At 47.2% G+C, this 22,257-nt stretch overlaps 1 protein-coding gene across 4 annotated transcripts in view; it reads left to right on the top strand.

Annotated features, from left to right (window-relative positions):
- Positions 1-3,712: 3,712 nt before the first annotated feature.
- The window catches only part of CASZ1 (castor zinc finger 1), a 196,890-nt gene continuing 178,345 nt past the window's right edge, over positions 3,713-22,257 (top strand). For 3 of the 4 annotated variants that reach the window (XM_059866819.1, XM_059866824.1, XM_059866820.1), the window contains exon 1: positions 3,713-3,867. The gene's annotated coding sequence lies outside the window, so the exon portion shown is untranslated. Of the gene's footprint in view, positions 3,868-4,107; positions 4,244-22,257 lie in introns of those variants that run through there. The other variant, XM_059866822.1, reaches the window with a different exon arrangement.

Genomic DNA, 22,257 nt, shown 5'->3' with positions numbered 1-22,257 from the left:
AATGATAAATAGCAAAAATGTGTCCTGCAACTTCAGTCCATCAAAATTAATTTGAAGTATGTAGCTCAATAGAACCAATATCTTATGGGCACTAAGCTTGCAGTGTGCAGGATGTCCTCTCCCCAAGGGCAGCAACTAATGGCATCACTACATGCTATGGTAGCTAAAGAAAGGCTGGGAGTAGATGAAACCTCTTTAGAGGTGGAGGAGCGTGTGGAACCTGAGCTGCCAATGATCTTGTGCAACTGAACTGTTTGTTAAATGCTCAGGCAAGCAGGAACTACTGAAGATGGGAACCATAACTGTGTAAGGGCTCACAGGTTTAGTAAATGCCAGCAAAGAAAATCATAAGAGGAAAGGAAATGAAAGTAATGTCCAAGATTCCTTTTGGATTTTTTTTCCACTGTTGTGTTGTATGCTTGAAACAGAAAAGAGCAAAACTGAGAGACATTTTCCTTAGAGGTCTTTGGTAAGGATCTTCAATCCCAACGAGAGACATGATCTGGCTCAAGCTGAATCCTGAGCAGTGGGCAAGGAACCTCCATGGGCAAGAACAAAACTGAATCTGTACTGAAGCATTCTGGCTTGCTAGATACATCTCAGTCAGCTTCTGTTTGGCTTTTATTGTTGGATTTTACAGTACTGTTAAACCCTATCATGGTCTTGCTGAGAAAGTAAATTGCATTTTAGAGGAAATCTGAATGAAATTGGGTATGTTCAAAATTAGCAAAAGGCTTTTGAGATCTCCCAGCTGATGGCCATATTGCTCCATTGATGGGCACGTTGCTCCTTTCTTGGTCTGTATTTCAGACCCAATTTTCTGACAGATGCAGATGCCAGCACTTTTGGTTTGGGGGCAGTATTGACACAAGAACACAAAGGACTTGTGAGGGTGGTGCCTTATTACAACACTAAATTAGCTGGAGAGAGATTACTGCACCACTTAAAAGGAACTCCCGCAATGGTTAAATCTATAGAACATTTTCATCCACAGTTCAACACGGAAGTAAAATTGCTTTGGGTTGATGACAGGAAGATGCTGCATAAATAGTTAAGTATGCATCATTTGCAATTTGCTAAATTATATTCTTTCTATCTAGAACGGGCTGTGTAAGGTGTCATTACCTCCTGTTCTATCTGGCTGAGGAGCTGAGCACCCTGGGGCTCGTACAGTGAACATCAGAGGGCTGACTGGGCTTTGAGTGAGCTGTGGTCTGGAAGGAGACTCAAAGCTGTCAGAGGCACAGCTCACAACGCTGTCCGAGCCTCCCACCACATTCAGGGGAGCACAGGCAGAAGAGGATCTGTGGTGATCAACAGGACCACCTCAGAAACACTTGCCCAAGTGCTCCTCCTAACTAGGCCAGCTCAACAGCACTTCAAAATTAGAAAACTTCCAAACAGAAGCAAGACCATTCAGTCTGCGTTCAACACCCTAGATGAGAGAAATGCAAAAATATGAACAAGAGAAAATAGTAAGTAAATGCAATTAAAAGTAACTATGCAGGTTTAATTAAAGAGCCCTATTCTCCCAACCCTTCATTCTTCAGGGATGCCTCATAAGCAAGAATTCATAGCTTGGGACCTGCTCTCTTTTACTTTTGTAAGAAGAAGTTGGGACACTTACTTTCAGAAGCACATGGGTTTTAACCTGGCAGTGTCTCTCCAGCATACCAAACTCAATAAGTTTGCTGGTTGTATTTTCAGCAATTTATAAATACTTGCCACAGTCATTAGAACAGTTTCACTCAGTCCTTTTTACTTTAATAATCCCACTTTCATGTATTTTTTCTTGCTTTCTTACTGTGAACAGGTAAAAATAAATAACTACAGGATGACAAATCCCAAACAATATGCAAATATACAAAAACTCAGATTTTTGCAAAGACACCGGCACTACAAATTATTTCCACAAAATATGTCTCTGCACTATAAGTTTGGCCTGGTTAGTAGAAGTCTAGTCTTTACAGGGACCTAAATATTTAACTCAATTGATGCATATTCCTAAACTTGACTGCTCAAAATTCATGAGTCAGACTCCACTCCTCCCTGAGCTGCCAAATCACAGGAATTTCACAAAAGCCATTAAAAATTTATTTCTTTGGAAGTTTCCTATTTGTTCACAGGCTTCTGATGCTTTTGACAGCACTAGGCCCCATTTCCAAGTGTCCTTGTGTGAAGGCAAGTGCTGGAAACAAGTCATTCCAGGAGCTGGGAATCAAAAGAGAGCACCAAATATTGGAAGACTCACAATAAGAGCTCAAGACCTGGCAGTGGTCCCACACACGCTCATGTATGTGAGTCACTTTTACTCACATGAGTAGTCACATCAAAATCAGAGGAATTAGCCCATTATTATTAATTATTATTATTTATGTGTGTAGCAATAGCACATAGGAGTTGTGGTTATGGAGCTGGGCCACATTGTGCAAGGCACTGACAAATCCAGAGCAAAAGCATGGTTTCTGCCCCAAAGAGCTGATGGTGTAAACACCAGACAAGAGGCAACAGGTGGAGACAGACACAGACAGGGAAGCACACGGAGAGAGCAAGACGCTCCTGCGAGGGTTTCTGTGTGGGTGTACTGATGCAGAGTTCCCTGCTGCCAATGAACAAAATTATCCAAGAGTGTTCAGGTTTGCCTACCTGTGGCCCAGGGCCCAAATCCTGCAAGCCCTACAGCAGAGACAGATCCACCCCACAGACCTACTGTCTGGGCGGGCAGGCAGCTGTACCTCCAAACCCCTGTGCTGAGTGCATGGTGCCAGTGAGCCCAGGCTCTTGGCTCCTGTAGAGGCAACCAGGGCGTGACAGAAAAGGTCTCAGGGGATGCTTCTATGGAATCACCACCACAAAATGTGCACATGCAACTGTAATGTATACTCACTGTCTCAGTTAAATGAAAGGTGGAGCTGGGGAAAGTAGTTTTACACAGAAATGTGATGCCTGCCTGTTGGAAATTCAGGTGTGTGAGAACTCTTGTCTCTGATCCTGCAAAGACATCTCCCAAAACCAGCCTAGTCTACAAGGCTGCTCACAGCTTGCACATTTGTTCCTTGGCATTTTTGCTAGGATCTAGACCCGCAAAAGTTAGTCCTGTGTGCAACTGCCAGCAAAGCCAGCACAGCCAAACTGAGAAATACTACAGTTGTAGATCTGAGGCAGCAGTTAGTTCCAAACTTGAGTGAAATCCAGACAAAGAACATTAGCAAAAGAAAAATACTGAAGTTTAGAAGTTTGTAAAATAGCAACTGAACATCATGCCTAGGAAAACCAGCAGGAGAATAAAGCAGTACACACAACCTAGTTATTCGTCATCTCCATGGAGTTTAGTCCCAGGGAACTAAGGTCAACGGGGTCAGCAGACTGCAAAATAGAAAATTTTATAAAATTTACTGTGGTTCTCTGGGAAGGAGGACAGATGGGTAAGAGTAACCGCTGGTGCAGGAACAGGGTAGGGGACAGGCAGCTGCGCGCGCGGGCAGGGAAATGGGGACACTTTCTCGCCTTTTCCTTTGCCAGGGGAGGGTGATCCAGTCCGTGTTTTGCAGGTGCCTCTCCCTTGACTGCCTGCCCTGCCTGCCTGGAGACCGAGTCCGCTCCGTGCCCGCTCCCTCCCGCCGCTCCCCCCTTCCCCACCCCGGGCGGGCCGGGGCGGGCGGCGGCGGGCTCCAGGCCGGGTTTTGCGCGACGCCCGCCCTCCTGTTAGAAATAGGAAAATTCAATAATCAAAGCAAAGGGGAGCGCGAGGAGGAAAAATCCGGGATCAGGGCAAGTTTGATGGCGCATGCGCGCTGCTGCCTCCATCCCAAACACACACACATTTCCCTTGACTTGGAAAGTCAACCAAAGCAGCCCCAAGTGCAGGTAAGCCCGTCCGCTCCCGCCCGGCCCCGGCCCCGCCGCCGGCAGCGCCGGGGCCGGGGCGCTGCGCGGGCGGGCGGCGCTGCCCGGCAGGTGGGCAGCGCTCCGCGCTCCGAGCCGGCTCCCCTGGGGCAGCGCCCACCTCCGCGGGCAGCGGGCAGACTCTGCGGGCACCGGCCGACAGCGGGGGCAGCGGCGGCCGCCCGGCCCCGCCGGAGGAGGGAGGTGCCGTGGGGGGCCGACGGCGGCGGCGGGGTAGCGCCGTGCCCGCTCGGCGGCGGAGCCGCGGCCGCGGCGGCGCCCGTCAATTTGCAAGACTTTGGCAGGAGCCCGGGCAGGGGACGGGGGAACACGTGCTCCCGCTCCGCGCCGAGGGCAGGTAACCGCAGCCCCGCCGCGCCGCACCACCCGAGGGTCCCGGCGAGGCACTGAGAGGTGGGAGGGGAAAGGCGGCAGCAAAGTTGGGCGAGCGGCAGCTGGAGCGCTCCGCGGACAGGGCCGGGTGCGGCGGGGCGAGCCGTGCCGGGGAACTTTCTGCAAAGTGGCCGGGCCGGGGTCGGCAGCGCTTCGCCCGGTGCCCGCAGCGGCACGGCCGGAGACCCCCAGCAGGGTCGCGGTGGGCAGGGGCCGCGGCGGCCGGGAGCGCGGGTCGGGGCAGCCGGTGCCCGGCCCCCCGGGCGAAGCAGCAGGTTATTTTTACCCGGTGGTATTTGCAGAATGTGCAGCTGATTTGCCATCCGGAGCCAGGAAGTTTCCCCCTTCCGCCTCCTTCCCCTTTCCCCCTTTCTTTCCCCTGTGCGCGGCGGGGTGGTGGCGGGCGGGGGGACGGCCGACCGGGGTGGTGGCGGGTGGGGGGCACGGGCCAGGACTCCCGGGGGAGCGGCTGCCCGCGCTGGAGACGCTGGGGACGGGGAACAGGTGTCCGAGCCGTCGCTCATGAGCCGGGCCGGTGGGGGGGCGCGGACGGGGAAGGCGAGGAGCGGTGGCGTGCTGGGGCCCCGAGCGCCGCCGGCCGCGCAGCACCAGTCCTGCGGAGCAGAGGAGGAGCGAGGGGCAGCCGGGGCGCAGAGCAGAGGCGCGCTCGGCGGCGGCCCGGAGCGGGGACAGAGCTGTCAAGGAGCTCAGGCGGGCGCGGGACTGGCGCTGCCGCTCGCCTCGGGGCCGGCGCCGTCAGCCCGGGCAACTTGTGCGGCAAACTTTGAGGGGTGGTCTGCGGCCGGAGGCCGCTCCGAATCACGGCAGGTTGGATCGATCGACTCGAGCCCTCCTGCTCTTTCGTGTCGGAAAGGTGAAACTTTTCAGGAGCTGCACGTCCACCTTCTGTGTGCCCCCTCCTGTCCGCGCTGCACTGCACCGTGGGTCCTGGCAGCTCGCTCCCTGGAAGAGTAGCTGTCTCTCCCAAAACTTCATTGATGAATTTATTTCCTCTATTGATTTGCTGACTGTCAGGGTGGTATAATTTCTTGCGAAGGTTTCGGACTTCTCATTTCAGAAGTCCTGCCTGCTTCCCATCTACCTTTTATCTCTGTGTCGCTGCCACCTTGTTAGCTACCCTAAAGGTGGCTTGGAAGAGTTTATGGGAGAATATTGTTGAACTTGAGTAATCAAGTTTCCAGATCTTATGCCTCCTGTTTAATTTATTAGACTAGTTATTTATTCTGTTGATGATAATCTGTTGCTGGTTTCTATGGAGATGTTAAACTGATCTCTTTCAGAAATCAAACTCCATATGCACTAAAACGTTTAAAGGAGCAGCGTCCCCTTTTGTTTTCAGACTTTGTACCTTTCAGCGCTTTTACTGGGCTCCTGTATATTTTATATATTAAAGCCTGAAGTTGAAGCTTTGAGCAAGACAGAACTTATTATGGCTAACAGAAAGTCAGGGCTTTGATCCTTTTTTTTTGCATCATCATTTAAAACAGATCATTTTTCCCCCCTCATCACACAAGATAGCAGAACCCTTTCAAGATCAAAGCGTCCAGCTAAAAACTATTGTTTAAAAAAAAAAGAAAACCAAAACAAAGAAAACAGTAAAAGATATAGTTAAATTAGGGGGATGCTTCCTTAATCTGCTTATTTTGTTCTAAAGATTTTTTTTTTTAGCTTTGTCAACACAACAACAACAGAAACTTGTGGCAACTATATTGTTATTTTTATACCTACCAAGTTTTTTAAAAGTTAAAATAAGTTCAAAGTCAAATATCTCCAAAGATAAAGTGCTTGTTAGGGTGTTTTTATTACTTGGTTTCTAAATGTGGAAGGTCAGAATCCAGAAAGCTACTGCATTAGAGAAGGTTTTAATAGTCTTTGTCTCATCTTAATGAGAGAGCAATCTAAAAACATTTTCCCTGCAATGTTTATAAATTATTTCAAAGAAGTCTCTCTATATAACTCAGTTTTCTTTATTTCTTAACTTATCCATTGTATTATTACATGTGATTCAGTGTGATATCACTTTAGAACTAAAGTAATTGAGGTGAGAAAAATTTTTTTATGCTTAAAATTTGAGAAGTCCTGGTAAGCCGGTGTGTTGATTAGGTTGATGCACACCAGTTGTGGGGTTTTGCTCATCTTTAAGAGAAAAGTTCAAAGATTTGCAAAAAATACACTACCAACACAATGCATGTTTAACACAGTAAAAGAACCCTTTGTTGTACTTTCTTTTCGTGGATCTTCAAAATGTTTCCACTCCCTAAATGAGAGATGTTTTTCCTCTTAGTGTGCTTCTATACTGATCCTAAAAATAAAATATTAGTCCTAGAGGAAATAGTATATGTAACCCTTATATATATTTGTGTGTGTGTATATACATTTATATTTCATATATATATATATATATATATATACACACACATACATATATCTATATCTATATCTATGTCTATACATACATGCATACACATATACGGAAAACATCAAGGGGTTTATGATCTGTCCATACTAGACTTAAATATTTTTCCTTGTAAATTGTTTCCTTTTCTTTTTTTTTTTTTCCTCTCTGTGTTTGTGTGTGTGATTTGATGTCTGGGAGATGATTTAAAAATTTTTGTAAGTATTCTGTTTATTTGTTTGATTTGAATTGCAAACAGAATTGACTCTGACAAGTAAAAAGAGGAGGGGGAAAAAAGGAAACACTATGGCTTTAAACTCAGGAGTTTGCATATTCTCCTTGTATCTTTCCCCTTTGCTAATTATTGTGTTGTTTTCAGAGCAAATATGTCATATCCATGGCGACCAGGCAGGTTTATTGTCTTTCAGAAGCAATAGCTCACATAAGTAATTAATGACTTCTTTTTTTTTCCTCTGGCTTAGGTTAAACAGATCATTCAAGGAAAGTCATATCTCTCTCTCCTTCTCTCTCCTTTTTTTTTAGCCCAGTGACATAAGAACATGAGTTAGAACAAGAAAATACTTTAACCAAGAAGTCAACAGCTTATTTTTCCTCATTTCTTTTTAAAAGATCTAAGTGTCAGCTTTCCACACACATGACATTGTCATTCTTGCAGTTTCAGAGCGAATCCTTTGTACAGGGAAAAGCCACTGAAAGCTGGAGTTAAGTTGCTGTTGTACAGCTGAGCAAAGTATCTCTGGGTACATGTGGTGGGATGTTATTCTTGCTCAAGGGTTTTGCTGTGTACTGGGATTAAAAACATTTCCCTCACTTTTCCCCTTTCCCTCCAATTCTATCTGTATTAAAATTAGTGTTAAAATAAAGGTGTGTTTTTGTATCTTGCAGATTGTAATTCAAACAGTTTCCAGGAAAGAATTAGTAATTCATTTTTATATACAGCATATATACACACATGCTTGAGCTCCACCCAAAACAATCAAGCAAGCTGGAAAAAAAAACTTATTTCCTTTTTCTTTTCAAGCCCAAGCAAACCTGCACAGTAACTTCAAAAGCTTATTAAAAATAGCCCCCCATTTTTGCAAGGAGTTTGCTGCAGGTATGAATCTTGTTCTTTCCCTTTCCAACTATGTTTCTTCCTATTAAAGCTGAATTTGCTATCTGTCCAAGCCAGAGGCTGGTTATCCACTATGATTTACTGAGGTGATGGTTGCCCCCTCCCACACTCCCCCCAGCACCTTCACCCCCGTTTTGTTTTTGCTAATTTCATTTTCAGAAGGATTTATACACAGTCCAGCTATATAAATTCCTTGGGAGATAAAAGCGCCACACACTTCCATAAACAAAGGCTTTTACTTGAATCCTGTCTTCCTTTTTTTCTTAAAGTAAAAAGGAAAAAAACCCTAAAAACAAAACCCCAAGCCATACGATTGAAGCAGGTATCATAAATGCCTGCTGGTAATGATTCTGTATTCCACAATGCTGCTACTTTAACTTTTAAAATATGTTTCCTTTCTGGTTTGTAACATTAATCAAAGAGCCGCTTCCTTCCAAATTTCCACAGACTGGGGCTAATTAGAACCACTCGAATCAAATTTTGTAAATTCCATGTGGATGTTACTTTAGGTTTCAGAATTGCGAGTGCTTCAGGTTTAGTCTGGCTAGGTACTCTTAAGGTTATTCTTACTGATGTTTCTGTCTCCCAGACCAATTCAGGGTTTCTCTGAAACCCAGATAGATTTGTGGGTTCACATACAGGGGTATGCTGGAAATAGACCTTACAAGTAGGAAAAAGGAAAGCCGAGAAGGAAGGAGATTTTGCAGTGTAGTTCCAAAGAGCAACAGAGAACCTCCTAAGTGGAGCTGAGGATTCAACCGACTTGATAATTGAGCCCTTAACCTTCTGATGTCTGTATCAGAAAAACAGAGTCTAGAAGAGGGAGACAAAGAATAAAAGCAAATACTGGGTAGGAGGAAGCTGAGGAGATGACTGAAATACTGAGGTATACTTCAGGATATGTATAGATCAGTATTATGATGTTTCCCTGTGGTGAAATGTAGCTGGTTTAAAGGTGGCTTCGGGAGAACCTGGTGTTTCCAGTGCAGCCGAGAGCCTGATGTTTCTGTGGTGTATGCAGATGTAACTTGGAGAGACTTCTCTTGGAATTTGTGTTTATGTTTCCCTCTTTTGTTTTTGAAGGACTCACTAGTGATTTTTTTTTTTTAATCTTTATGGGAAGTTAAATAGCTAGAAGTTGGAAGTTTTCAGGTTGTGCTTACCAGGCTGTGCTAAAGGGATTTAAATTGAACCACTTCAAACATCAGACAGGGTGACTGTTTCCATGCTCTGGTGTATCCTTTCTCTCTCGTACATTTGTTGTACCTAAATTGGGTATCTAAGAATTAGGGGGCAGTTGGTTTGCACAGACATCTCAAAGTTAACTTGCTTTTGGTATGTAAGACTGCAGCTTCAAAGAAAAGCAAGGGTGCATCATAAATTTTGCTAAAATTAATCAACCGTTTAAGAGCTCCACATTAACGAGGTCTTCCAGGCAAGCAGCTTTCTTTTCTTTTTCTTCTTCTTTTTCATTCAAAGTCTGAGAGGTTTGAGGTAGAGGAGGGGGAAACATGAGTAGGCAGAGGAAAGGAATGGAATTTGAGGAGAAATAATAAAAACAAAAAAGGCTGGATTTGTAGAATATAAATCCTCATATGTCCTTGATCCATATTGTCAGGGGTTTTTTTGGTTTGAATTTTTTTTTTTTTGGTTGGATTTGTCCTGTGTGCCTTTGACGGAAAAGGCACGTAGAGAGAGAGAGAGAGAGAGAGAGCGACAGAGGGGGAGAGAGAGACGTGTCACTGCTTTGGAGCTCATTATCATTCTTAATAAGTCTTAAGGAATAAAGAGGAGCATTGAGTGTAAATGCTGGGTAATCCTAACACTCCTCAAGGTGAGAGGAGTCTCGAGGACACAGAGAAAGAGAGTGAGGAGGAGGGGGCTACTGTGGGAGCAGGAGAGGAGAGGTGGATGAAGGTGGATTTTAGGGGAGCGGGCAGAGTTAGTCGGGCTTGCACCTCTGGGACGCTGGATTCGTTCCACAGGCCTGTGCTGGGGCAAGCTGCCTCCAAGTTTGCGTCCCAGAGATCTCCCAGGTTTGCACCCGAGCAACCCAGCTGGACCCTGGGGCTGAAGTGCTGGCCTGTAAAGGTGCCGTCCTCTGACGGAGATCAGTTTGAGAGGAGCCGGCTGCCCGCGCTGCTGTCAGCCCCGGGCCGGAGCAGCGGAGCAGCGGCCCAGGGCGGGTGTTGGCTTGGCCGCGCTGGCTTTGCCGTGCTGGCTTGGCCGTGCTGGCTTTGCCGTGCTGGCTTTGGCTTTGCCGTGCTCCGCTTTGCCGTGCTGGCTTGGCCGTGCTGGCTTTGGCTTTGCCGTGCTGGCTTGGCCGTGCTCCGCTTTGCCGTGCTGGCTTTGGCTTTGCCGTGCTCCGCTTTGCCGTGCTCCGCTTTGCCGCCTGCTTCCTCGGCTCGGGGTCGCTTCTCAATCGCTGCACCTTGTCCTTTGCTCCTTTCCGCGCCGGTGTGGTCGGATGTCTCAACTCCTGAGTTTCCTGAAGCATCTCCCTGCGCGGCTCGGACACTAGGTGGCTTAAAGCACAGGCTCGGCTCAGCTCTGCTGGCAGCTGCCAGCGTTCATTCACTCTTTCTGGTGGGCTCCCTTATTCAGACTTCAGGCTGGCAGCAAAACATGGAGATGTCTTCGAGTCCGTCGTGGATTCAGATATCGCACGACCTCCTTGGCAGTGTGTCTGCAGTCACGTTCGGGCATATGAGCCCTTGGAGAAGGAGGAAAGAGGACATTGATCAAATTAAGTCAGAGGCTGGGCTTCTTGCTTTGATGATAAGGAGTCAGGAACCTGCTGGTGTTGCTGAGTCCTTCCCTCTCCAGGCATATTTCACCATACCCATTCTAAAGGGGGTGTGTGTGTGTGTTCCTTTTGAGAAAAAAGCATTTCAGGGTTGGCATCGCCCTTTTTACGGTGCTGATGTGTAATGGAAGATGCTGAGCTTTCAGTGATGCCCACTGGCCCTTCTTTCTGGTCTCTTATCTCAACTCCAGTTGCAGGCAGAAGGGATTGCTGTAATTGGGAATTTGCCTAATGCATCCAAAGCCTAAAGAAGGGGAGTGGAATAGCACTTGAATATTTTTTATCCCTCCTGCAGTCTGTGTTGTCTCTCTGGTTCAGCCCTTAGCTTCTGGCTGAAGTAGGAGCTTTAACTTTTAAAAAATTATTCCAAATACCTTGGAACAGGTGGGAAGGAGGTGTGGATGCTGAGTTTTGATCAGTTGACAGAAGCCAAATGCAGTGAGGTGGAAGTCTTGCTTAAGTGCTTATTTTTCTGGGTCCAGGTGCTTGGCATCAAGTTAAAGTATTACATTGGTAATATTATTAGGTATTCAGTTATTGTAATATTATTAGGTATTCGGTTATTAGTAATGGAACTGTGGAGCTTGCCTGTACTTGACAGAGAACTGCTAAGGAACTGTATTAGACCTGAATTCATCCTGGTTTCTCCAGTAGCATCCTTCCAGCATGCCTGAGCCCTGATCTGGAAGGAGCAGGAGGAAACTTAAATGCAGTTTTTGTGCATCATCTGTCATTTGAACTCTTTCCTGAGACAGCTAATGAATTGTCCAAAGGAGGCTCCATTCTTGTACAGAGGGATCTGCCTGCAACCCCTCTCACTGACTCTGTTGATGAGGTGTCAGCTGATACCTTTCACGCGTGATTGAGCTGGTCTAGAATAGGACCCGGAGCTCCAAGAGTCTGTGCTCTCAGGGTTGGCTCTAGAGCCATCCCGCTGCCAAGGCTGCGTGCATAATAGCTGCTGTAGGAAAAGGCACAGCAGAACTGTCAGTTCCTGGGGGCCTTTGGGGGCCTTCGGCTCCTTGCCCTCCATGGCGTTTTGGGGCAGTTTTCTCTCCAGAAGGTATCCTGTTTTTGTTCTGCCACCAGTGATGCTGTTTTCAAACAACATTGGAAACAAGTCCCAGATTCTAAGCCATAGGGCTTGTCATTCCAATGACAATACAACAAGTCACCTCAGAGTTGGTCTCTGAGGCTGCTCCTGATCCTTTTGTTTGTGAAGTCAGCTGGCAAGGTTGGTCTCAGTGCTGGGAGGGCAGCACATTGTCACACATACCATCATCCATCAGACTCAGGAAGGAACGAGGTAGATGAACTCTACAGGTTTTTCATCAGGTTTTTTGTTTTGGATGCTATCCTTTGAAAGAACAGTAGGAACTGGAAGACTTAAGAGAGTCCCTTGATGGACTGTCCTTTGGAACTGTGAAGAGGGGTCTTGTTTCAGCTGTCTGTTAAAATGTGTTGTGTAGTGACACTTGGGAGGGGCCTGAGGAACAAGTGCTAAGAGTGTGACCCAAGCGTAAGTTTTACTGCTGGGTTTGGAGAATAGTTGACTGGAAAATGTGTCCTAAAAGTACAAGATAGCTTGGTTCTGATCCCTGCTTGTATTTGAAGGTGGGGATGGCAGTTGACTTTCACTTACAAGCCAGTTCTTTTCTTTCCTGGTTTTGCTTCTGCTTCCAATAGCAAAGGTACTAGGACATTTTATTCCTAAGCAGTAGGAACTGCCAGCCCTACACCTTTCCCAGTGTGGATAGGCAGAGCTTTCTATAGAAGAAGATGTGAATGTACCTGGCATAAATGCAAACTGAGCCATGTGATCACAGCCTGTGGCCTCAAGGTATCTCCCTCCTGCCCCACTCAGCCCATCCCCATGCCAGGAAGAGTGAGGGCTGCACAGAATCATGCTTGCCTGCGTGGTGCATGATGAGGCTGGCAGAGCAGTTGGGAGGCTGGCAAACAGCTCCCAGCCTGGCTGCCTCCCCTTGGGAGCTGTGTCTGCAGAACATCCTCTCCAGAGGGCTGCTGGTGATGAGCCCCTCCCTCTCCCAGCGCCTCAGGCTGGTCCAGCTTTATGCGAGGGGAGCAGTGTCCTTTCACACTAGTGAGCCAGCAGAATCTCTCCCAGGGGTTATTGTAACCTCTCAGCAGCGATTTGCAAACAGGCATTCGGAGATAAAGTCTTGCTGCCGAGCTCAGGGCCAGTAGGGCAGATAAGAAATGCGGCAGGTTTATGAAAGGGAAGGTGTATGAAATGCAGCCTGCATCTCCCATTTCACTGCACTATGCCAAAACACACAGTTTCTTATTTCAGTCACTGTGATCTTTCAAGGAGGTTAATTTCCATGACGAACTCTGGGCCACGTGCTTGGAGGATTTATCTAATTAGACTGACACTTTTCTTTTTTAAAAAAGAAAATTAAGCTGCACCTTGGAGGACTTAAGTATTTTAAACTCTGGGAGCAGCAGTAGCTAGTGTGATCCCTGCTCACAGAGCAGGAAAAGAGGAAATTTCCCCTTTTCCAGTCTCCCGTTTAAGACTTCACCAAAGGTCCCCATTTATCTAATTTTTTTACTTGGTGGCTGGGTCCTAAAGAGTATTTTATCCTGCCTGAGTCCCTAAAGCCTTAGCTGGCTGTTTAACTCATGTAAACCATTGGTGTTCTGGGCTGTATTCAGGATGGAGCAGAGGGTGAAGGAGAGACCTGCTCATGCTCCTTAGCCATGTTCTGGAAAAACTGCATCCTCCCAGGACAGTAAATGGTGTGCCTGCAGCCCTGTAACAACTGAGGTAGGTATACGTCCCTCTCACCGTGCTTGGGCACCTCATGCTCCTGAATGTGTGTGCTGTGGAAGCTGGTGTGACTGTCCTTGTCTTATCTGTGGTCACAAAGAATAGTGAGTCCCAGGAGATCCCCCTATCCCTTCATCCAGCCTTGTTGCAGTCGGATCATGTTTGGACTTCCTGCTAAAAATGCCATTTAGACAAGAACTGGGACTGGGACCGTGCTGTAATGAAAATAGAGGATCTTAGGTTAAGGCAGTTACATGCAGACAAGTCCCATGCTTCCCTGGGACTGGATATTTTTCACACTTGAAGGCACAGTGGATGATGCTGGTTTTGCTCCCATCAGAGGGCTCCTGGAGTCCCACTCACACTCTCTGCCTGCTGCTTCCCCATTACTTGGCAGCTCCTTGTGTTCCTGTGTGTGAATCCAGGTTCAGATCACTTCAGGTCTGGTACTGCTCCAGCTGTTTATCCTAGTAAAGGAGATGGAAGGAACATTTTCTCAGGGCACCATATTTGCTGCACTAAACTCCGACAACTCAGACGTGTTGTCTTGCAGCCCAGGTTGGAACAGAGCAGCATCTGTGGAGAGGGAAGTGTCCATGCAAAAGGGGCAGCATAAGAGTAGCCTTGTGACCTCTGGTGACAATACACTGAATCCTGTGGAGCTGTTCATGGTGCAAGGCTCTGCACAGAGTGAGAAAAATACAGCAGCCTCATCCAAGGAGATGGTCACTGGGCATTCCACAGTCCCCAGCTGATACACTGAGGAAACTGTAGTGGATTGAACCTGAGATTTAATTTTAATTTGTGTTTGGTGAGTAAAGGAACAAAAATAGATATTTCCTTTCCTACCCCCCCCGCCCCCAATCTAAGCAAAAGAAAAAGAGAAAGAAAAATAATAGAACCTACCAGGCACTCAGAGGGCTAACCAATAGGAGCTCTGTTGGCTGGGGAGCAATCGTTCTGGCTTGGTCAGCCATCCCTAACAAGTTACGGGTTGTATAAACTCCCAGCTTACAGCTGTAAATTTACTCAATTTTGAATACAGCCACAAGCTGGCTCAGCAGGATCTGAAACTCTCTGCTCCAGTAGTCCTGCTATGCTCGAAATTCACATTTGGGGGGCCCCTGCTTTAGACACATGGAACTGTGGAGGGCCAGATCATGGGCTGCATCCCACACAGCTCCAGACTGAAAGGAACCTCCCCAATATGAACCATGGTGTTAATTTATCCTTCCCTGGCATTTTGCGTCCTCGCCTTGGGTGAATGCTTCTTGATCTCCATAGCTGCCCCTGTGCCTTTTCTGTCCCTCACCTTGAGATGGGGAGCTTGGTCCAAGATAAATTCCCTTGCAGAATGTTTGCAAAACACCGCCCTGAACAGCAGTGCCATCTCTGTTGTATGCTGTAGTAGGTGGGCAGGATTTGGTCTGTACCCAGTCCTGGGCCCTTCCTGCAGTGTCTGCCCAGTCCTTGCTGAGGTGGAGTCAGTGGGTATTAGCTTGAGTGACTGAGAGTAAAAGGAGTGTTCTGACTTGAGGTTTTTTTGCTGCAGAAGTGGCTGATCTCTCTGAACACCTGTAGTGTGGCAACATTGGATATTCCTAGATAGCTGAACTTTTGGCTTGTATTTGAGGCGCTGAATCCTGCCACAAACAGCAGCATGTTATTTATATTGAAAGAGAATTTAGCCTAGTCACACAGTTAACTTTGCCTCTCACATGTTCAGAAACTGGACGGTTTATAGCAGTGTAGAGAAAGAGGGACATATGCACCTGAGACCACGTGTCCTCTTACTGCTGACTTCCTCATGTTTCTAATGGGGAAGCATTTTGCCTTGGAATGAGACATCAAGTATTGTCATGTTACTCTCACTGACACGTTGGTCTTCAGCAAAAGTGAGGTGATATTTTCTGTTACCTAGAATGAGCTTGGAAGGTCGAGATGGCTTGAGGGATGACCAACTGCAGACCTCCTCAACATGCATCTGGCAGCCTCTGCACTGGGGTGCTGCCTGGCTCTGAACCAGCTCATGTCCATCTTCAGTGCAGCAAGATGGTGACAGCAGAGGTCATGGAGATAGTGTGGTTCCAAACACAGCAAGTGTTCCCTCCTGAATTCAGCTCCCTAAAAAATATTTGCAAAGGAGTGTTTGCAAATAAAAGATCCAGGAGAGGTTTCCTCTCTTGTCTTACTTGCCTCCTCTGTGGAGTTGTGCTGTCTCTGCCTCTGGCTCCTGAAGGGTTAAGGTGACTCATGGCCCTCTCACCAGATATGCTGGCAGGAACATTCATCCCAGCCACTAATTGGTGGTGTTTGCTCTGCACTTTCTCGCTCTGGTTTTGATGAAAACATTTAACCAGGAGCTTAGTGTGCAGAGGATGCCAGCTGACAGCACTGGGCTGGCTTTACCAAGTTGTCCTTGTGTGTGTAAATTCAGCAGCCAGGCTTAGAGGTGGTGGGGGAGGACAAGCATGCCTAGCATCACAGTTCCTGGCCCCTTGGTTCCACTCTTCAGAATGGTCTTGCCTATGGGAATCTTTGGGCTCCAGGCCCGTATCTGCTCCAGTCTGCAGGTGCCCTTCTGTACCTAGACAGCTGCTGGCACTGGAAGCCAGTTCAGAGCCTTGGGACAAGGCTGCAAAGGTGGGAAGAGAGGTACTGATAGGTTCCATAGGGCCTGGTCTTAGCTGAGAGCCGGGGTACGACTTGGTAGACCTTGGGAGATCTGTTCCCAAGACCATCTGGCTGCAGTCCTGGGGGATTCTTCCCCAGAAAAGAGGCTCTGACAGGCCCTGTGCCACAGAGTGATGAAGCTACTGGTTCTATTCGGTGAAGATGACCTAACCATTCTTTCCTATGTTACTTGGAAGCTTGTGCAGGACTTCCCCAAAACCAGTCGTGCATTGGAGATGCTTTAGGTAATAATAACCTGCTTATCTATAGGTTCTTCTAAGGGGCTTCATGTGAAGAAGTCTGAGATGGTTTTAATTTTTGCCATGCAAGGGATAGAGAAGTTGCCATGTCCTTATGGAGTTAGTCTTGAGAGTGGACAGGTCCAAGTTCCTCAGTTTCTGCATCACAGAACCTGTAGGCAGCTGCAGAAACTGAAACACTCCCCAGGGGAGATGCCAGTTTATCTGTGCTGCTGCTGGAAAATGCATTCAAATTTCTGCCCAAACAGGAGATTGTGACATGCAAGAAATTCATCTGACCCATCAGGGCTGCCACTGCTCTGATATTTCCTTACTTTTCTCTCCTTATACCTGGTGATCTACCCTATGAACAGCAAAACAAATCCAGATGGGAAAATTTATAAACCAGAAAATCTGGATTCCCTGTTCCTGGAAAAGCATGATCCCTTGTTCTCAGCCGCCTCCATGTGTCATGGGGTCTGCCATGAAGAGATGCCAGAACTGTTGCAAGAGGCCAGGCCTGTGTCTGCCTTAAGGAAACTGACCTGCGTGAGTGTGGGTTTCCAATGGAGATGTGCTGCTCTGGGGAAGCAGGATTTGCCCTCGTGGGAGTTGTTCAACAAAGGCATTTGTTCTCTTTCTGTCCGTTTCAAGACCTTGCTCACATCATGCTGAACTGATTATGTCTGTTGAGGGAAATTTTCTGCCTCTTCCCTCTCCCTGACTATTGATAGTCTGGAACTAAATACATATGTCTCATTAAACACAAAAAGAGCCATGCCAGGCCACCACTGCACAATGTGCTGCCTGTTATCAGCCTGGAGAAAGGGAGCAAACAGGTGTAGGATAACAGTGCAACTGAGAGAGACCAAAGTGCATCATAAAATCAACAAACAGCCAGTGCTCCAGCTCCCCCAAATGCACCCTGTAGTTCCAAGGGTCTGCAGTGTGCTTTAGAACATGCTCTGAGCAAGTACCCACTTGGGGCATAGTTTCATTTGCAGCCAGAAATGGGTTAATAATTTTCTGCACCGTAGGGTGTCTGGGAGCCCTGTGTCCCCTGTGCTGTGCTTGGGGCAGCAGGAGCACTGGGAGCTCCCTGCCTCCAGAGCCTGCCGTGGTGGGGGAAGAGGCCACTTACAAGATTGACCAGCCGTGGGTCTGACTTGGGTCATGAAATCCAAACATGTAGGCCTGGATGAAGTACTAAAGAAGGCATCTGAGCCTTCCCTTACCATAAGTAAAGGCTGTCATTTTTTACTGTGACCTTCACAACCTTTAACTGTTCTCAGGGAAGAGCCTAGTCTCTGTGGTGTGACAGTCTTTCCTCCTAAGATTTCTTAGGTGAGGATATTTGTACCAGGATTTTATTTAACTTCTTTGCACCTCTTCGTGCTATGTGAATCTTCTGTTGTCCCTTGTGCTTTGGGGCTGGCTGAGCTTGCAGTGGTGCTGCTGGTAAATTTTTGTTGCATTTAGTGAAGCAGTGGCTTGGCTTACTGTACCCCAGCAGCAGCCAGCACTTTAGTGACTCAGCCCCTGGAATTATGCTTACCCAACAATACCTTTTGTCCTTTGCCCAAAACTTCTGGCCAAGAAAAAGGGAAAAAGGAGGAGGGAGAAAAGAAAGAAAAGGTAAAATTCTGCATTTAGTTGTCCTTTCATCACAGGTGGTGCCAGTTGGTTTTTGCTTTATTTGTACAGGGTGGGGAAAAGAGAAAAAGAAAACAAGGTGGAACTCAGACAAGGCCCAGGAAATGTTTGAACCTGACAACAAACTTCCTTTGTTCAGGGGAGCAGGGGAAAGAGAACAGAAAAAAGGGAGAGAAGACCAGTTGAAACCAACCTTAGCCCTGTGCTCTTGGGCAGGTTTCTTTTTCCTACTCTTTATTGTTTGGGGTCTTTTGTATTGCTTGGTGTCTTGTGATAATTTTGTTTGCACAAGGGCTTTTGTGTACTGCCTTCTAGAAGGTGGACAGATGAAAGGTTTCCTGGGGACACATTTGTTATTTGGATGGGGAAGATTTGTCAGTTGTTCTATCATTTATCTATCATTATCTATCATTTATTCATGCTTTGCATGATCCTTCTCCTCCAGGCATGAAGATCAAGATGGCTAGAGGGAAAGCATGAAGGACCATACTTCTCAGGAGGAGAGACAGATGAGCAATTTAGGGGCTAGGCAGACAAATCCTGATTAAAATGCAGAAACCAGAGGGTTTTGTTGAGGAGAAAACGAAGAGTGCCACGAGGGCAGCTGGTAGGGATACTGCCTAGGAGACCCCTGAGTACCACCAAGTGCTGCGCCACAGACCACCCTTTTTCTCTTAATGTATCTTGCTGCAATGTTATTCTTCAAAAAGAAGAATTGGGAGTTGTGAGACAGCTGCCCAAGGGGCCCTGGAAATTAGAGTAATCTGCTCCTGTGTGGTACAGAATGGGTTCTGGTGGGGTTGGGTTCAACAGGGCCATTACAGCCAGTTCACTGGTGGTACAGGATGGTAGGATCAGGGCCATGCAGCACTCCTGGAACTTGGTTGGAGCACGTAGAAGTGTTTTTCCGTCCAAACAGGTGATGACAGCTCTCTCTGTCAGGCACCTGGCAGTCCATATGTGTTACAGCTGGCCTGGGCTGGGGTGACACTTGAGGGATCTGTTTCTCTCAGGAGATGCTCCTCCCTAGGAGGCTGCCTGGTACCTTCCCAAATTGCCCTGTTCTTAGTTGTTGACTGTGTGGTGTTGTAGTGGTCTGGCAATGCTGGAGGAGACTGGGACGAAAGACTGTTCAGTCCTTTCTTGCCGAGCTTAGAAATATGTTACACAATGCTCAGTTAATCTCTGTTATCTCATTTGGGTATCACAAAACATTGTGTCAAAATGAGTGAGCAAAGTTGTGGATATCACTTGTATTGCAGATGCTGGCCATGCTCTTCAAGGAAAGTTTAAATATTTTGACATGGCTTAAAGTACGGAGGTGTCCAACTTCCAGTATACAAAAAAAGAAGAAAGAGGAGCCAAGAATGAAAGTCTCTCTCTAGAGCTGGACTGATGTGGGACTTTCCTGTGGTGTCCCGTGGAAGTCTTTCTATTCTTTTGATAATGGCCAAATCACTGCCATGCCTGCTAGGTTAAGCATCAAGAGATGCTGTCAACTTGCCCTGATGCTGGGGAAATGGATTCCCCAAATTGTATTACTAGGAATATGGGCCTTTATTTCCAGTACAGGTTCCCTCTGAGTTTCATCAGACAGCCCTGGAGCTGCTCTTTTGCTGACTTTACCTCTAAGCCTGGGCTGCAGGACACAATCCCAGTTAACTCGAGAGCAGAATCTGAATTCAGTGAGCCCTAGGTGAAAACTGGAATACTTCCCCTACAAAATAGGCTATTCCAGTTTTACACCAAGAGCAGCTACACTCTGACTTTGGTCCTCAGTCTTTGCCTTAGTTATCTGTACAGTGGAGATAATAAAAATTGCCTGCAACATGGCTTGTAGCTGAGAAATAAGGACCAGTTTCCAGAGCCAGATTGAAGGCAGCTGTAGAACACTGGCTGTGTTTTTGGTGCTGGTGTATTTGTCTGGAGTTTAGAAATTGGTGAGACTAAGAAAAGCAGGTGAACACACTTGCTGTACTTTCTCTTCAGAGATGTTCCAGGGAAGCTTGCTCAGGGGTCTCCAGGGAGGAGGTACTGGGTGCTGGCAGCAGGAGCAGCAGTGGCGAGTGAGCAGCTTTTCTGCCGTCCATTCCAAGCGCAGGAGGGACTGTGGGGAATGATTTCAAAGCCACCACTATGGAGATTAAGGGGATGAGAATGTAAATCTCAAGTAAAAAGGTAATTGAATGTAATAGCAAACACTGCTCGGTCTATGTTAATTTTAGCTCTTCCCCTGGATACAAGGCGCTGTATTAGTGTTTTATTACCATTTTGTTTGCACTAATAAAATAGTAAAATTTATTTCAAGGAAGTTGAAGGATGGTTTTACAATGCAAATTTGAAGAAATTGGACTTTTCATTTACACCACTGCTATTTTAAACCCTGAAGGGTGTAAATTAGCCTTCTGTGCCTGGGTGAATTCCACTGCTTCCACAAGCAGCGAGAGGATTTGGTGTGGGGGAGAAGAGAACAAAACCAAATCATCTGAATATTTCACAGAGACAGAGATATCTGATGAGGAGAGAGAGAAAAAATCTGACTGCTTGTGCCCATTGAGTGTAAGGGCTGGAGCAGAGTGGGAAGAGCTGCTGAGAAGCTGGTTTATGCTGGTGAGCAGCTGCAGCTCATATGCATCAGGAAAGGACAGAGCAGGGCATGGGGGTTCCAGTGGACACGGTGTACCCTGCCCTGTGCTGGCCATGTGGTTCCTGTAGTGAAGGAGGTGCAGCAGCTGGGGCTCATCTGATTACCAGGTACTGTCAATGACAGATGGTTCCTAGAAGTGTGAAAGCCTGGGGCAGGTTTTGCATTCTGGCCCAGGGGACCCACACTTCCCATGTGGCCTGTACCTCTCTCTTGCTTGGCTGTCTTCATGTCCTGGTCACAGCCCAGCCCACCTGGCTGCCAGGCTCTGCCTGGCTCTGCTTCCCCACTGAATCACAGTGCTGCAAGAGGAGGTGCCTGCAACCCAAGAGACTGGTTCAGTGACCTCCTCCTTCACCCAGAACTCCTCCGTGGCATGAAATAGAAAGGGATGGGCTGATTATCTGGTCCCTTTCACCTTTGTAAAGTTGTTTATAACAGTGCTGTTCTCATCACACTTTTGCCAGCTCTTGGCCTTGACATAAATGGATGCTATAAAGGCTGAGCCACACAAAATCAAGTCCAAAGAGCCTTGTTTGGTTCCAAAGGTCCTACACTGAGCTGACCATGTATCTCCTGGAGGGGGGTGTCTCTGGGTGTAGGAGCATCCAAACACAGCAGCTTTCTTAGACCTAGAGTTTCTGCAACAGGTCTGAAAATCTCGTGGGGTAACTTTGAGGCCTTCATTCTTCTTGTGCAAAGGAAGATGTGGAAGAGGAGATGTAACATCCCTATCTTCAAGTCCCAGAGGTTCCATTCCCCTGCTGGAGAAGGCTTTGAGTTACTGTTTTATAATCATGTTCACCCTGCCTATACCAGTCTTCCCACAATACAAGCGTTGAAGGGAGCCATGCTGAGTTTCTCCCATATGGGAGAACTATGATATTTTTTCTTAGTCTTGAGTGGAATTGTACATTTGTTCATTGTCCTGAGATGGTTGTATGAAGCAAGTCTATGTATTTATTATGTACCTCTCCAGCCCACATCAGGCTTTTTGCAGTGACAGAGGCACTGATTTGGGTATGAAGCCCTCAGAGAACCCTTCTCCCTCTGCTATCCAGCAGGCTGATGGGCACTCAAACACTGCTTGTTCAGAGGCAGTTTCTCTCCAGCACTGTTAGTGATTTTGCAGCTAGCCCAGTCACACAGCTGTGGGCTTCTGCTTCTGCAGGGTGGAATTGCTCAGGTACCTGTTTGGTGTCTGGCTGCCTGGTCTCGCTGTTGCCCTGCATTCTTGGCCAAGTGGTACTGAGTGAACTGGAGAAGAAAAACCTGCTCTGGTGATCTGATTTTGCAGAGTGGTAGATCTCCCAGCCCTCCTTTGGACTATGAATATTGTGTTAATTTTATCCTCAGGAGGCCTTTCAGGAGAGAAGCCACTGTTTACCCCACGCGATGGCTGGATAGGGCTTTGACTTGTTACTATTTATGGTCTGGATAGCAGCAAATCTACTGGGAAAGTTGAGGCCAGGCTCCAGGTCCTTTGTCTGTTCAGCTGTGCCACTTCTTCTGGTGTCTGGGCATTAAAGAAAGCTTTCAAAAGTTTAACCCTCTTGCAAGTTCAGCTTACAGCACAGTCACCAGCCAAGGGTGGTATCGGGCAGCCCTCTTAAACTCCC

The sequence above is a fragment of the Haemorhous mexicanus genome, chromosome 23 (assembly GCF_027477595.1).
Source record: "Haemorhous mexicanus isolate bHaeMex1 chromosome 23, bHaeMex1.pri, whole genome shotgun sequence".
Lineage (NCBI taxonomy): Eukaryota > Metazoa > Chordata > Aves > Passeriformes > Fringillidae > Haemorhous > Haemorhous mexicanus.
The sequence above is the reverse complement of the archived record's forward strand: the minus strand, read 5'-3'. Positions and strand labels throughout refer to the sequence as shown.